We start from the raw sequence: 16,164 nt of genomic DNA on the forward strand, positions 1-16,164 counted from the left end.
AGTCATCTTTGCCGATCTTCGTGAGCTCGCAAAACACCAAGTTTTGCCCCTCGCTGCGCCAACTCACGCTGCGAGGGTTCAATTTCTTATGGTGACGGAGCTTACTGTCAGAGCTGCCTGAGGTCCCAGCTCACAAAGGACCAACGCCAGTGCGTTACTATTTACAAAAGTCTTTATTGAAGTTCAGTTTCGATTTCAAAGCCGCGGCGCACAGCTCTACGTCTCAAACTCTAGACCGCTGAAGCTCCGTCTGAATCTCCTCCCCCCTGACACCAGTTTAAGACTCTAGCCTTGCTCCACCTCTTCCTTTGCTCTTTTCTCCTCTGGGCCCGCCTGTCCGCTGGGGTCTCGCCTCTTCTAGACTCTTCTGACGCTGAGTCCCCTGAGTCTTCCCCCTCCCTCCGGCGGGCTTTAGGACCTGGTTCCCAACCCGGGTTTCCTGCTGTGCCGTGCGCCTGTACATTCGAACTTGGCGCGCGCGCCCAGCCGGCCACCTTCCTCCTGACCGTTACACTGCTCCTGTCACTGCTTCCCCCTTCGGGGAGGCTAGCTGAACCTGACTTCCCCTCCGTTCCCTCACTCTGCGATGGAGGCGTGGCCAGCCCTGACTCATCTTCTCTCCCTGCTGGAGGAGAAGCTGGCCCTGATACATGTGACTCTTCCCCCTCACTACGCTCTGGTGGAGGAGCTGGTCCTGATCTCCCGCTGCTGCTTTGGGAGTCCCCGCTGGCCCCTTGCTTCTGGTGTGTCCCCCCTGGGACCCCCCTTGCCCTGGCCATCGGCGCCCCCCTCTGGGAATCTTCTGATTCGCTGGAGAGACTCATGGAATCTCTCGGGCCACTTTCATACTCCCCTACGCTGCCCTCAGATTCTTCCCCTTCGCTCTCCATTTCCTCTCTCCCCTGTGCCTCTGCTCCTGAGCCCCTGACAGTACCGTACCTGTCCCTTTCCAACCTAGCCATGGTGATCCATGTAGCAGTCACCTGCAGACTAGACTACTTTAACTTGCTCTACGCCTGAGCCGGGGAGGGCAGGGTATAAATGTATGTGTGTGTGTGTGTGTGTGTGTGTGTGTGTGAGAGAGAGAGAGAGAGAGAGAGAGAAATTGCAGGGCTACCCTTGAGACTGCTCCAGAAACTCCAAATGGTCTAGAATGCAGATGCATGAGTTCTTACTTGGACTTTGTGGAGAGCCCACATTCAGCTGGTTGTTCATCAGCTGGATTGGCTCCAGGTGGAGTATCGAGTCAGGTTCAAGGTTTTGGTGCTAACCTTTAAAGCCCTAAACAGTCTGTGACCTCCCAATACACCCCCCACGAGTGTGACGCTCATCTAACAGCAACCTACTGGTGGTCCCTGGCCCAAAACATATCCGGCTGTCCTCAAGAAGAGCCAGAGCCTTTTTGGTGACACGCTTTGTCTAATGAAACCAGGGCTCAGTGCAATCTATCGCAGTTCTCTCACTTGTCATGGTGAGTGGGCTTGCACATTCCTATGACCCTTGTGAGTGAAGCCGTCGGGAATCTCATACTCCCAGCAGGGTCACCCAAGGCGGGAAGGTCAAAGAAAATGAAATATGCTCAGAGTCCTGTGGTGATTTCATGCACTTTATTGCAGCTTGTAAAACAGTGACTGAATTTCCCCCCAAACCTCAGGCGTTTATATACATTATTTACACAATGAGTCCCGTCTGATTGGCTGATTCTGCTTCCCTCCTGGAGCCTGATTGGTCTTTTCCTGCAAGCCAATCAGTTCTTGCATTCTAGGATCCTACTTGCCTATTGTTCTAGGATCCAAGCTTAGTACATAACAGGGAAGGAGCTAGACAAAGAATGATCCAAGAAGTCCTCAACGGCAGAACAGGCGGATGATAATAAGCGGTGTGTTACAACGGCTGTGAAGGCGGATGAAGGCTGCAGCAGATAGGAATCTACCAGTTTGTCGTGACTACCTCATGCCATCGGAACAGAGCCCTACTGCGAAGACTGTGCATTGGTCAGTGTGCACTGATCTTCACACATAAAACAAATTCACGCACAGGCGTCTTCCAAAAACCCAACCCAACCCCCCAACGGCGATCAGCAAATGGCTACAGGGGCAGGAATGTGAAATCTGGAAGCCCCTAGTTATGAATCGACACATGGGCGGTGGATACAGATTCAGTCGTTCTGACTCAAGGAACGAGGCAGTTGAGCAGCTCGGCAGCTGTATCCATGACTGAGCAGCCCTTTTTAGGATCCACTCTCCTCACCCCGAAAAGGGGGAGGGGCTGGAAATGGTGCCCTAAACATAGTCTGCCTCCCCTTTCCCCTGACTGGATTAATGCGCCCAGTGGGGTCACCACCCAGGGGCCGTAAAAGACAATTGAACTTTGGAACATGGAATATATGGACTTTGTCAGATAACACAGACAGCGAGCATCCTGAACGCAGAACTGCCATCATTGCAAGAGAGCTGCAATGTTTTAACATCACTATTGCAGCGCTTCAAGACTCTCGAAGAGCAGGCGAGGGACAATTGAAGGAAGAAAAAGGAGGCTACACATTCTTCTGGAAAGGTCTATCTGCACAAGAACATCAAATACATGGGGTAGGCTTCGCTATAAAAAATGACCTTGTGAAGCTCCTGTCAGAAGTCCCTACTGGCATTAATGAGCGGCTCTCAACCCTTCGAATAAAGCTCACCCAAAACCAACAGGCTACTATTATAAGCGATTATGCACCAACACTGGATGCCGATGAAGACATTTAAGAAAAAATTTACTCTCAGTTGGATACCGTCCTATCAGAGACTCCTAAGAAAGATAAAATTATCCTCCTGGGTGATTTTAATGCAAGAGTTGGGGGAGATTTCAATCTGTGGCCTAGGACTATTGGGAAAGAAAGAGTTGGCAACAGCAACCAGAACGGAATCTTACTTTTGACGATATGTGCAGTGCACAACCTTGTTATTACCAACACACTCTTTTGACAGAAAAATAAATTTAAAATTTCATGGAGGCATCCTCGGTCAAACCATTGGCACCTCTTACACTATGTTATTGGCCGTGTTAAAGAACAACGTGATGTGCTCCTTACCAGAACAATGATGAGCGCCAATGACTGCTTTACAGATCACCAACTAATATGCTCCACGATGGCTATCAAGATTATACCTCAACACAGGCTTCAGGGAAGAAAACCAAGGCGCAAAATGAACACTCAAGCCCTTCAAGATCCCATTAAGCGGGAATGCTTCCAAACGACTCTTAAGAACCATCTGCTTTCAGAATTCCCTGATAACATCGAGGAACACTGGACCAAGCTAAAAACATCCATTATTGCAGTCTGTGAACAAACTATTGGATACAAAACCAAGAAACACCAGGACTGGTTTGATGAGAATGGCAGTGAGATTGAACGCATGATTGACAAGAAAAGGAAGGCATTTCAGATCTGGCAATGAGATAGAAACTGTGCTACTAAGAAAAAAAACCTATGCCAATGCTAAGAACCAGAGAACTAAAACAAACCTGGTGGATAAAAAAAGCTCAAGAGATCCAGCACTTAGCCGACACTCATGATGCACAGAGTTTCTTTAAAGCCACAAAGACCATCTATGGACCAATAAATCATGGCATATGCCCCCTACGCTCAGCAGATGGTGCCACACTTCTAAAAGATAAAGAAGCTATTGCACTGTGCTGGAAAGGGCACTACCAACATCTCCTTAACCGCAACTCCCCCATAGCTGCTGAGGTCCTCTCACAAATCCCACAAAAACAAATTAGAGATGAGCTTGCAGTATCTCCAGATCTGGGAGAGTTGTGCACAGCTATTAACCAAGTGAAAAACAACAAAGCCAGTGGACCTGATGGGATACCTGCTGAAATCTTCAAAGTGGGTGGAATTGAACTTACACAACAACTTCACAAGCTCATCAAAAAAATCTGGGAGAGAGAAGTGATCCCAGCAGACTTCAGGGATGCCGAAATTATCAATCTCTTTTTTAAAAAGGTGACAGAACTGATTGCGGAAACTATTGAGGCATCTCTCTATTAGCTGTGGCCGGCAAAATTCTTGCAAGGATCTTAGCAAACCGTCTCTTAACATTATCCAAGGTGACCATACCTGAATCCCAAAATGGTTTTCAGCCTTCTAGGGGGACAGTGGACATGATTTTCACAGCTCAACAACTTCAGGAAAAATGCAGAGAGCAAAACCAACCTTGGTACTCACACCATGCCACCAGTTCTAGTGGTGCATCCAGCACCTCAGGGGCTTCCCTTGCTTGCTTCTGAGAAGAACTGGCTCTGCATTCCATACAAAATGTTGTTGTGCCTGCTGTTTGCTACAGAGACTGAAGATTCCTCCCCCCAGGTTTTGGCCCTGCTCAAGAACCAGTTAAGCACTTCCATGCCCCATTCGTTTAAAATGCAGAATAAACTTGGCCCTTCCATGAATCCCATTGAAATCTATAACATTATTCGGTTGTGTCTCAGCATATTTATGGGAAATGTCACTATTACAAAGAGTTTGGAGGAAGAGTTTGGACTTGATATTCCGCCTTTCACTCCCCTTAAGGAGTCTCAAAGCAGCTAACAATCTCCTTCCCCTTCCTTCCCCACAACTGACACCCTGTGAGGAGCTGCATGTGGAAGTGCGGGGAAGCGAACCCAGCTCACCAGATTACGAGTCCACCGCTCTTAACCACTACACCACACTGGCTCAAAGACTAATAGATGGCAGCTATACATAACCTTTAGCTTAAAAAATAGCAACAACATCCATCTAATGGAACAGTGCAGTGTACTAGTTAGTGTCATAGAATCATAAAATCATAGCGCTGGAAGAGACCGCAAGGGCCATCTAGTCCAACCCCCTGCCATGCTGGAACACACAAGCAAAGCACTCCTGACAGGTGGCCAGCCAGCCTCCACTTAAAAATCTCCAAAGAAGGAGACTCCACTACTCTCCGAGGTGGCATATTCCACTGTCCAACAGCCCTTACTGAGAGAAAGTTCTTAATGTTTAGGTGGAATCTCTTCCCATAGTTTGAATCCATTATTCTGCATCCTAGTCTCTAGAACAACAGAAAACAAGCTTGCTCCCTCTTCAACATGACATCCCTTCAAATATTTAAACATGGCTATCATGTCACTCCTTAATCTTCTCTTCTCTAGATTAAACAAATCCAGCTCCCTAAGTCTCTCCTCACAGGGCTTGGATTCCAGACCTTTTACATTTTGGTCACTCAAATCTGGACATGCTCCAGCTTGACAATATCCTTCTTCAACTGTGGTGCCCAGAACTGGATACAGTATTTCAGGTGTGGTCTGACCAACCAGAATAGAGTGGTAGCATTCCTTCGCTTGATCTAGACACTATACTCCTATTGATGCAGCCCAGAATCACATTGGCATTCTTAGCTGCCACATCACACTGTTGACTCATGTTCAGCTTGTGGTTGACTAAGACTCCCAGATCCCTTTCACAAGTACTGTTGTCAAGCCAAGTATCCCCCACCTGTGCATTTCATTTTTTCTACCCAGGTGTAGTACCTTACATTTCTCCCTATTGAACTCCATATTGTTGGTTTTGGCCCAGCTCTCTAAGCTATTCAGGTCATTTTGAATTCTGACCCTGTCCTCTGGGGTATTAGCAACCCCTCCCAGTTTGGTGTCATTTGCAAATTTGATCAGCATGCCTTCTATTCCATCATCCAAATCATTTATAAAAATATTGAATAGCACCAGGCCCAGGACAGAACCTTGTGGAACCCCAATAGGCATTTTTTTCCACCATGAAGATGAACCACTGATGAGCACAATTTGAGTTCGGCCCATCAACCAATTACAAATCCACCTAACAGTAGCTTTGTCTAGCCCACATTTTACTAGCTTTTTTGCAATAATATCACCTTTTCAAAGGCCTTACTGAAGTCAAAGTAAGCTGGTACAAGGGAAAGTAAGCTGGTACAATATAATAAGAGTAATAATAATTTATTATTTATACCCCGCCCATCTGGCTGGGCCTCCCCAGACACTCTGGGCGGCTTCCATAGAAACCAAAAATACACTAAAATATCACACGTTAAAAACTTCCCTGAACTTCCCGTAAGATGTCTTCTGAATGTCAGGTAGTTGTTTATCGCTTTGACATCTGCTGGAAGGGCGTTCCACAGGGCGGGCGCCACTACCGAGAAGGCCCTCTGGCTGGTTCCCTGTAACTTTGCTTCTCGCAATGAGGGAACCGCCAGAAGGCCCTCGGCACTGGACCTCAGCGTCCGGGCAGAACGATGGGGGTGGAGACGCTCCTTCAGGTATACTGGACCGAGGCCATTTAGGGCTTCAAAGGTCAGCACCAACACTTTGAATTGTGCTCGGAAACGTACTGGGAGCCAATGTAGGTCTTTCAAGACCGGAGTTATATGGTCTTGGTGGCTGCCCCCAATCACCAGTCTAGCTGCCGCATTCTGGATTAGTTGTAGTTTCTGAGTCACCTTCAAAGGTAGCCCCACGTAGAGTGCATTGCAGTAGTCCAAGCGGGAGATAACCAGAGCATGCACCACTCTGGCGAGACAGTCCGCAGGCAGATAGGGTCTCAGCCTACGTACCAGATGGAGCTGGTAAACAGCTGCCCTGGACACAGATTTGACCTGTGCCTCCATGGACAGCTGTGAGTCCAAAATGACTCCCAGGCTGCGCACCTGGTCCTTCAGGGGCACAGTTACCCCATTCAGGACCAGGGAATCCTCCACACCTGCCCGCCTCCTGTCCCCCCAAAACAGTACTTCTGTCTTGTCAGGATTCAACCTCAATCTGTTAGCCGCCATCCATCCTCCAACCGCCTCCAGACACTCACACAGGACCTTCACCGCCTTCACTGGTTCTGATTTAAAAGAGAGGTAGAGCTGGGTGTCATCCGCATACTGATGAACGCCCAGCCCAAACCTCCTGATGATCTCTCCCAGCGGGACAGAACCCTGAGGCACCCCACAAGTGAGAGCCCAGGGGTCTGAACACTCATCCCCCCACCACTTTCTGAACACGGCCCAGGAGGAAGGAGCGGAACCACTGTATGACAGTGCCCCCAGCTCCTAGCCCCTCAAGACGGTCCAGAAGGATGTTATGGTTGATCGTATCAAACGCCACTGAGAGATCCAGCAGATCTAGGAAACAGCTCTCACCTTTGTCCCTAGCCCGCCGGAGATCATCAACCAGTGCGACCAAGGCAGTTTCAGTCCCATGATGAGGCCTGAATCCCGTCTGGAAGGGATCCAGATGGTCCGCTTCTTCCAGGCGTGCCTGGAGTTGTTCAGCAACCACTCGCTCAATCACCTTGCCCAAGAATGGAAGATTTGAGACTGGGCGATAGTTGGCCATCGTGGCCGCATCTAAACATGGTTTTTTTAAGAAGCGGTTTAATAACCGCCTCTTTCAGCGGCTCTTGGAAGGCTGTCGGTTTGCAGGACAATGAAATTGAAAAACTACATAAAACTACATAAAAACTACATAAAACCTACAGAAAACTGTCGGTTTGCAAGCCCCCTCCATAGAGGCTGGCCCCTCTCACTGTCCTGGGAGCTTGCTTACTGGTAACCTCCTCTGGCTGACATCCAGACAGACCAGGGAGATTTTGATAGGCGACATTTTCCCAAGAGTGGGTAAAATGCACAACCCCTCCCTCCTGCTTCCGCAGGGGAAAGAAAATAAGTCAGAAATCTATTTACATTGTGTGTTTTTTCTGACATTACAGCACTAGAGAAACACACGTCCTTTCAGTTCAGTTCTTCCAGCAAGTCTGACAAACTTCCTGAACATGCGCACACAGAAGTGTTCAAGTTACACTCTTCACAAAGACTTATCCAGCCTGTGAACGTCCTGGGAAATTCTTCTTTCCCACAGATAGGTGCATCATGTGATGTCAACAATCTGGCTGTCTGCAGCTTTGATGTTTCCATATACTGACATCCTTCCCCATATGAATCATCGTTAGCTGCGGACAAAGTTTGATCCAGAGAAGAAAACAAACAGTTGTTATACATGTAACAATCCCCTGTTGTTTCAGTTCCACCCTTGGAACTACCTGCCACTGGTTTCACCAATGTAACTCTCTGGTTGTCTGTTTTCCAAGGAATGAGTGCTTCTGCATTACCTTGGTTAGGGAACATTGTGTTATGCTTAGCAACTTCCTGTTGTGTCTTTGTCTCTTTGACATTACAGCACTAGAGAAAAACACGTCCTTTCAGTTCAGTTCTTCCAGCAAGTCTGATAAACTTCCTGAACATGCGCACACGGAAGGTTTCAAGTTACACTCTTCACACAGACTTATCCAGCCTGTGAACGTCTTGGGAAATTCTTCTTTCCCACAGATAGGCACATCATGTGATGTCAACAAACTGGCTATCTGCAGCTTTGATGTTTCCATATACTGACAAAGGCTCCCTCACGGAGGGAAGCATTCACCACCCCACGAAGCCCATCACTCAGTCCTTCTCGGCTAGCTTTTATAAGCCAGGATGGGCAAGGATCCAGGAGACAGGTGGTTGGTTTCACCCGTCCAAACAGCCTGTCCACATCCTCGGAGGTAACAGATTGGAATTGATCCCACTCAACTTGACTAAACAAAACTCTAGCACTCTCCCGCCCCGGCCCTGCTCCCACGGTGGAGTCTACTTCTTCCTGAATCTGAGCGATTTTATCTGCAAAAAACTTTGCAAAATCATTGCAGGAGAACATGTGGCCTGTACTGGGCCCCGATGTTGCAGGTGGTTCCGCTAAATTGTGAACCACCTGAAAAAGTCTCCTGCTACTGTTTTCTGCAGATGCAATAGAGGCAGTGAAGAAATTCTTCTTCGCCGTCGCTATCGCCACTTGGTAGGCTCGATGTTGCGCTCTAACCTGTGTCCGGTCAGATTCGGAATGAGTTATCCGCCACCGGCGCTCTAGCCGTCTCAACGATTGTTTCATTGCCCTCAGATGCGTGGAAAACCATGGGGCTGTCCAGGCTCCATGCAATCGGAGAGGGCGCTTCAGAGCCAAACAGTCAATAGCCCTGGTTAACTCCACATTCCAGCGGGCCACCAGGGAATCAGCTGAAAGGCCATCAACATGGGATAAAGCATCCCCTACCACTCTCTGGAAACCATTTGGATCCATTAAGTGGCGGGGTCGGACCATCCAAATTGGTCCCACCTCCCTGCAGAGGGGATGGGTTGCAGAGAAGTCCAGTTGCACCAGGAAGTGATCTGACCATGGCACTTCTTTCGTTTCGCTTTTACTTAGTGTCAGATCACCAACATCCATAGAGGGCAGGGAATCCTTGGTGCAGCAGGGAGGTCGGTACACCAAAAGGAATCCTGTACTGCCCCTATTGCCCAACTTCCAGAACATGCACTCAGAAAACTGGGTCTTCCCAATAGGACGCCTGGTGCAAACTAATGACTTCCTAAAAATAACTGCAACCCCCCTCCCTGCCCACATGCCCTGGGTTGCTGTGTGTAAGAAAAACCTGGTGGACAAGCAGCGGCAAGGACAGGCCCATCTGCTTCATCCAACCAAGTTTCTGTTACACATGCCACGTCAAGTCCTCCATCCATGATCAAGTCATGGATGGCAGTGGTCTTGTGAATCATTGACCTGGCATTGCACAGCAGCACCTTCAGGTCATGTGGGTATCCCTTGCTGATTCTAGTATCCATCCGGTCAGGACCAGACCCGGAGGCAGGAATAGTCCTCAGACAACGACTAAACCTGCCTCCTCTGTAATGACATGGTCTAGTCTTAGCGTAACTCCTCCTCCTACCCGTGATCACTGAGATCGGTTGTCCCAGTGCATCCCCCCCTGTGGAACATGCCCCAGCCATTTTGTGGGCTGGGGCCCACTCCCCGGCAGCCCTGACCCCTCCCCTTAAGAACAAAATAACACCTTAAACAAACAAAACCAATAAAACAATACAAACAAAAAACTGTAAAAATTACAAAAACATCAAAATCAAAAAAATTCCCCAAGCCCAACCAAACATCCATCCCACCCCCACCCCCCACATACAAAAAATTCAAAAGAAATTTTTAAAAACATTTTTAAAACACTCTGTGCCCCTCCAGCAGTAACAGCAACTGTCCTAGTGAGGCCTGTCAGGCCCCGCCCTGGGCCAGGTGGTAAGTGGAAGAGCAGGGCCCTCAGGCACTCACACAGGGGAGTCCTCCTGGACAACAGAGCACAGCAGTCATTGTGAGGCTTCAAGCCCTGCCCTGGGCCAGGTGGTAAGTGGCAGGAAGGAGCAGGGCCCTCAGGCACTCACACAGGGGAGTCCTCCTGGGCAGCAGGCAGCAAGCAGCAAGCAGTCCTTGCGAGGCTTCAGGCCCCGCCCCGGGCCAGGTGGTAAGTGGCAAGAGCAGGGCCCTCAGGCACTCACACAGGGGCGTCCTCCTGGACAACAGAGCACAGCAGCCACTGTGAGGCTTCAAGCCCCGCCCTGGGCCAGGTGGTAAGCGGCAGGAAGGAGCAGGGCCCTCAGGCACTCACACAGGGGAGTCCTCCTGGGCAGCAGGCAGCAAGCAGTCCTTGTGAGGCTTCAGGCCCCGCCCCAGGCCAGATGGTAAGTGGCAAGAGCAGGGCCCTCAGGCACTCACAAGGGAAAGCAGGGGACGCAGGTGGTGCTGTGGGTAAAACCTCAGTGCCTAGGACTTGCCGATCGCATGGTCGGCGGTTCGAATCCCCGCGGCGGGGTGAGCTCCCGTCGTTCGGTCCCAGCTCCTGCCCACCTAGCAGTTCGAAAGCACCCTTAAGTGCAAGTAGATAAATAGGTACCACTTTATAGTGGGAAGGTAAATGGCATTTCCGTGTGCTGCGCTGGTGCTGGCTCACCAGAGCAGCTTCGTCACGCTGGCCACGTGACCCGGAAGTGTCTCCGGACAGCGCTGGCCCCGGCCTCTTAAGTGAGATGGGCGCACAACCCTAGAGTCGGACACGACTGGCCCGTACGGGCAGGGGTACCTTTACCTTTTACCTTTTTACAAGGGAAAGCAGGATTGTAATTACCGTAAAAATTACTGATCACTTTGGATCAGCAGTCTCAACCTAACCTGCTATGTGGGGAGAGCCACGTGTTCCTTTGGAAGGCAAGTGGAATACAGTGTGATATACTGACAGCTATTTTAAAAGATGTAACTGTAACTTAAAATCCAGTATCAGAAGAAAAAAAAAATGGTCCCTGTGTGGATAGTCAAGTCTGCATGATGGGGCCATCTCCAGTGACCATGTGGCCTGATATAAGAGGATTCTAAAATCAGTCCTGAAAGTAGACTGATTGAGAATGACACATGCATAGCTTTTGCTCTTCCGTTAACAGGGTGAGCTGAAGCAAATTCTTGCCTCCCTTAGGGCTTAGCAATATTTCCTACAGCATTCTTGTTGAAGGGCATTGGAGAGTTAGGTGAGGGTCACTTTTCTGTTTTTCCATCAAGCTCCCAGACAAGAATGCTACAGCATCAGCCCCAAACACTCAGTCTCATACCAAAAAATACTCAACGGAGTTAGGGCTGAGGGTAGGGGAAGTACAATCATCATCTTTCCAGTCCTCTAGAAGCTGACCCTTTTGGTCATTTTGGTCATGGAGCCAAATATCTGTTCCCAAGTTTAAAGAGTCTAAACAAATAAAGAAAAAGCTTGCCCTTTACATGCAAAAGCCCTGAAATACAGCCCATTGTAGTGGATGGGAAAGAAACAGATAATCCGAAAGAAATTAGAAAAGGGTTTGTAGATTTCTATAGACACTTATATAAAAGAACTGAGAAAAGTGATATTAGAAAAATAGAAGAATTCCTGAGGAAAAAGGATATGCAAAAAATCCCGACTGATAAAAAAGACAGACTGAACGACCCAATTGAAATAGAGGAGATCAAAGAAGCCATAAAAGAATTGAAAAGTGGGAAGACACCGGGACCGGATGGATTCACTGCAAGATACTATAAAGAAATGAAGCACATCCTTTCTGTGCCGATGAAAGAAGTTATGAATAGTATATTAAAGAAGGGAGAATTACCTGAAACTTGGAAGGAAGCATATATTACATTTATTCTGAAGCAAGATTCTGATTTAATGCAAGTAAAGAATTATCGGCCAATTTCGTTGTTGAATAATGATTATAAATTATTTGCAAGCGTATTAGCGAGCAGGATGAAAAAAATACTGAAAGAAATTATACATAAAGATCAGGCAGGTTTTCTTCCTGGCAGACAGATGAAAGATAACATAAGGAACATAGTTAATATTATTGAATATCTGCCAGCCAGGAATGAAAAACAAGCAATGTTAATTTTTGTGGATGCTGAAAAGGCCTTTGATAATATATCTTGGAAATTTATGCTTAAAAATTTGGAATTGATGGATATGGGTCAATCCTTCCTTAATGGTTTAAGAGCTATATATACTGAGCAGAAAGCAAAATTGATTGTAAATAATATAACAACAGACAATATTGTAATTACTAAAGGCACAAGACAAGTATGCCCCCTTTCTCCACTATTATTCATATCGGTACTGGAAGTACTTCTAAGGTCGATAAGGAAGAATGAGCTGATAAAGGGGGTTACAGTCGGTCGGAATGAATATAAGGTAAAAGCCTTTGCTGATGACTTGGTATTAACAATTGAGGAACCATCAATAAGTATTAAGGAAGTAATAGATGAGATAGAACAGTTCGGTCAAGTGGCAGGTTTTAAATTGAATAAAAGGAAGACTAAGATATTGGTTAAAAATACGGAACAGGAACTGGAATGGAACATTGCAATGGAACATTGCAACAACAGATAGGTATAGAAGTGGTTAAAATTTTTAAATATTTAGGAATTTGGTTAACTCCCAAAAATATTGATCTGTTTCAAAATAATTATACACCAATGTGGAATAGTGTGAAAAGAGACTTAGAGGTATGGGGAAGGTTGAAATTGTCATTTTGGGGAAGGATATCAGCAGTAAAGATGAACGTGCTACCAAAGATGTTATTTCTGTTTCAGACAATTCCAATAATCAAAGGGGCAGCAATATTTAAAGAGTGGCAGAAGATAATTTCAAGATATATCTGGCAGGGTAAGAAGCCAAGAATACAATATAAGCTATTAACAGACGCTAAAGAAAGAGGAGGCTTCGCCCTGCCAGACTTGAAATTATATTATGAAGCGTTGTGCCTCTGTTGGTTGAAGGAGTGGATGAAATTGGAAAATACAGAACTGTTGGATTTAGAAGGTCATGACAATAGATTTGGTTGGCACGCATATTTATGGTATGACAAGAAAAAGGTCCATAAAGGATTTGGAAACCACATATTTCGAAGATCTCTTATTGAAATCTGGGATAGGTATAAAAACCTATTGGAACCAAAAACACCGCATTGGTTGTCTCCATTAGAAATGATGTGTGTAAAAAAGGTCAATATGAGTGGGAAGTGGATGACATATGGGGAATTGGCAATTAAAGGAGGAGGAAAATGGAAATTGAAACCATATGAAGAAGTGAAAGAGTATGTTAATGATTGGTTACATTATTATCAGGTGAATGAAGTGTTTAAACAAGATATCAAAGAAAATGGTTTCTGTGAAAAAGAATCAAGGTTTCAACAAGAAATATTGAATAATGATTTTAAAATTCTGTCAAAAATGTATAAATTACTGCTTGAATGGCACTTGAAAGACGAGGAGGTAAAATCAGTTATGATTCATTGGGCAAAAGACTTAGGATATAATATTCAGTTAAGTGATTGGGTCAAACTAAGGAAAGAAGCTTTGAGATTTACTGCATGTAATACATTAAAAGAAAACGTGATGAAGATGATGTATAGATGGTACATCACACCAGTTAAGTTAGCAAAAATGTATAAAGTCAGTAATAAATTGTCAGGGAACTGACATCGGAGAGGCAGGAGGTGGAGGGGCTCTCAGAAGTCAGGAGAGACTCAGCAGCGGAGGAAGGCACCAGCAGGGGGAGAGTGGGGGATCATAAAGAGAGAGAGACGGAGGAATGGCTCAGGCAGTCTTCCAGCGATAACAGCGGAGAAGTTTCAGGTCCTCCCATAGGTACTCCCACCCCTCGCCGGAAACTGTCGCGCCGAGAGTCCAGACGACGCGTTTCCGTCAAGGAGCTTTTATGCTGGAGTAGATTCCGTAAACGCCCACTGTCGGATTCTGCCAGCGACTGACGGAGCCATGCTCAAGGGGCTCCGTGAGAGACAGAGGTTTACTGACTTTGCCAAACTCTGAGGGACTAAGCTTTTACGCACAAGCAGCTCATTATCCCATCACAGCAATCCGACAGTCTCTGAAGGCAGCTTGTGCAAGGAGAGGCATCATGAGCAACCCAGCCGGAACCGGAGGAGCAGGAGCTGGAGCGGGTCCAAGCCTGGAAGAAAGGTACAGGGCGTTGGAGGTCCAGCTAGCGCTGCAAACGGCGAGGCTTGAGGAGAGGAGGGCTCAGGATGCGGATAAGGGAAAAACCACCCCACTCGCAAGAAAGGTGCCAGGATTGGTGCAGAAGTTTGGGGGGGATCCCAGGAACTATCAAGCCTTTAGAACAGAGATGCAATATGCCCTCAATCTGCAGTTTGATGACTTCCCCGATGAGGAGTCGAGAGTGGCGTTTGTGATTGGCCATCTCGAAGGGGGGGGCGAAAGACTGGGTTAGGCCCCTGATGGCAGCCAATAATGACATCCTAAAGGACTCGAGGAAGTTTTTTCGCGCCATGGATCTGATGTTTTCCAGCGAGATTGAGCAGGGAGTGGTGCGCAGACAGTTAATGGCGTGTAAACAGGGGAGCCGATCTGTCCGTGAGTACTGGACTGAGTTCACCATGCTGATTCATAGACTGGGTTGGATTTATCGAGTGACCCCATTCAAATGCTGTTCGAAGAAGGGCTCTCTTCGGCAGTGAAAGATGAACTTTCCCGGGCGCCGAGGGCGGAGTCTATGGACCAGCTGACTAAATCCGCGCTGACCATAGGAGCGCGCCAGGAGGCGAGAGCTTTGGAAAAGCAGGAAGGAAAGGGGGAACGTTGGAGGGATTTCTGCATTCCAGAGATTCCAGAGCAGCCTTTCCCACCAGCAGAGCCGATGGAACTTGGAACAGCGCGCGCACGCGCAGTTTCAAACCCCAGTGAAGGGAGGAAGAAGGAGGGAAAGAGTGCCAAGAAATGTTATCTCTGCCAACAGCCAGGCCACTTTGCCAGAGTCTGCCCGCAAAGAAAGGAATGGCAAGGGATGGCGGGAGCTGTTGGGGGGAAAGAGGAAGAAGAAGGCAAGGAGCAAGTAAAAGCCAACGCCTGGCTGCCACCATCGGGGCACGGCAGCCAGGCCAAAGAGCAGTGAAAGTGCCCACGCCGGAACCCCCAAGACCAGCGCTGGTGATAGAGGTGTTGCTAGAGCTGCCAAACGGACACCCACTAAAGATAAAAGCGCTATTGGATTCAGGCAGCTCCTGTAATTTTATGAGTAAGGAGATTGCAGCTGAACACCAGATACAGACTATCCCTTTAAGTAACCCTTTGCAGGTGACCACGATTGATGGGAGGGAGCTGTTGGGAGGAGAAGTGAGCCAACAGACTGTCCCAATGATAATGAGGGTGGCAAGACACACCGAACTGATAGCGTTTAACGTGGCCACCTTGGGAGGAGCTCCCATTATTTTGGGGATGAGCTAGCTAGCGCTACATGATCCGCTAGTAGGCTGGCATCAGAGGGTGGTTTCTTTTGGATCAGCACATTGCCTAGAACACTGCAAAGAGGGAAAGGCTCAGGAAGGGGCCAGGACCACTCTAGCAGGGACGGAAGTAACGGACAAAGGGAAGGTGCCACGACAATACGCTGACCTGATTGACGTCTTCAGCGAAAGAGAAGCAGACAAACTGCCCCCGCACAGACCTTTTGACTGTCAAATTAACTTACTCCCAGGAGCACAATTGCCAGTAGGCAAGCTGTATGCAATGTCAGACAGTGAAATGCAGGAGTTAAGGGAGTTCATTGACAAGAATCTCAAGCGAGGTTTCATCAGAGAGTCACGAGCGGTGGGGGGCAGCCCAGTTTTCTTTGTGGACAAAAAAAAATACTAATAAACCCAGATTGGTCATGGACTTTCGGGCCCTAAATGCAGTGTCAGAACCAGTGACCCTTCCCATGCCCAGAATCGATGACAT

General features: G+C 47.6%; 1 long non-coding RNA gene across 1 annotated transcript in view; it reads left to right on the top strand.

The window, feature by feature from the left end:
- Window positions 1-16,164, top strand: part of LOC309361168 — a 510,060-nt gene that overhangs the window by 459,184 nt on the left and 34,712 nt on the right. The window lies entirely within an intron of this gene.

Source organism: Podarcis melisellensis (assembly GCF_964234715.1).
Source record: "Podarcis melisellensis genome assembly, chromosome: W".
Taxonomy (NCBI): Eukaryota; Metazoa; Chordata; class Lepidosauria; order Squamata; family Lacertidae; genus Podarcis; species Podarcis melisellensis.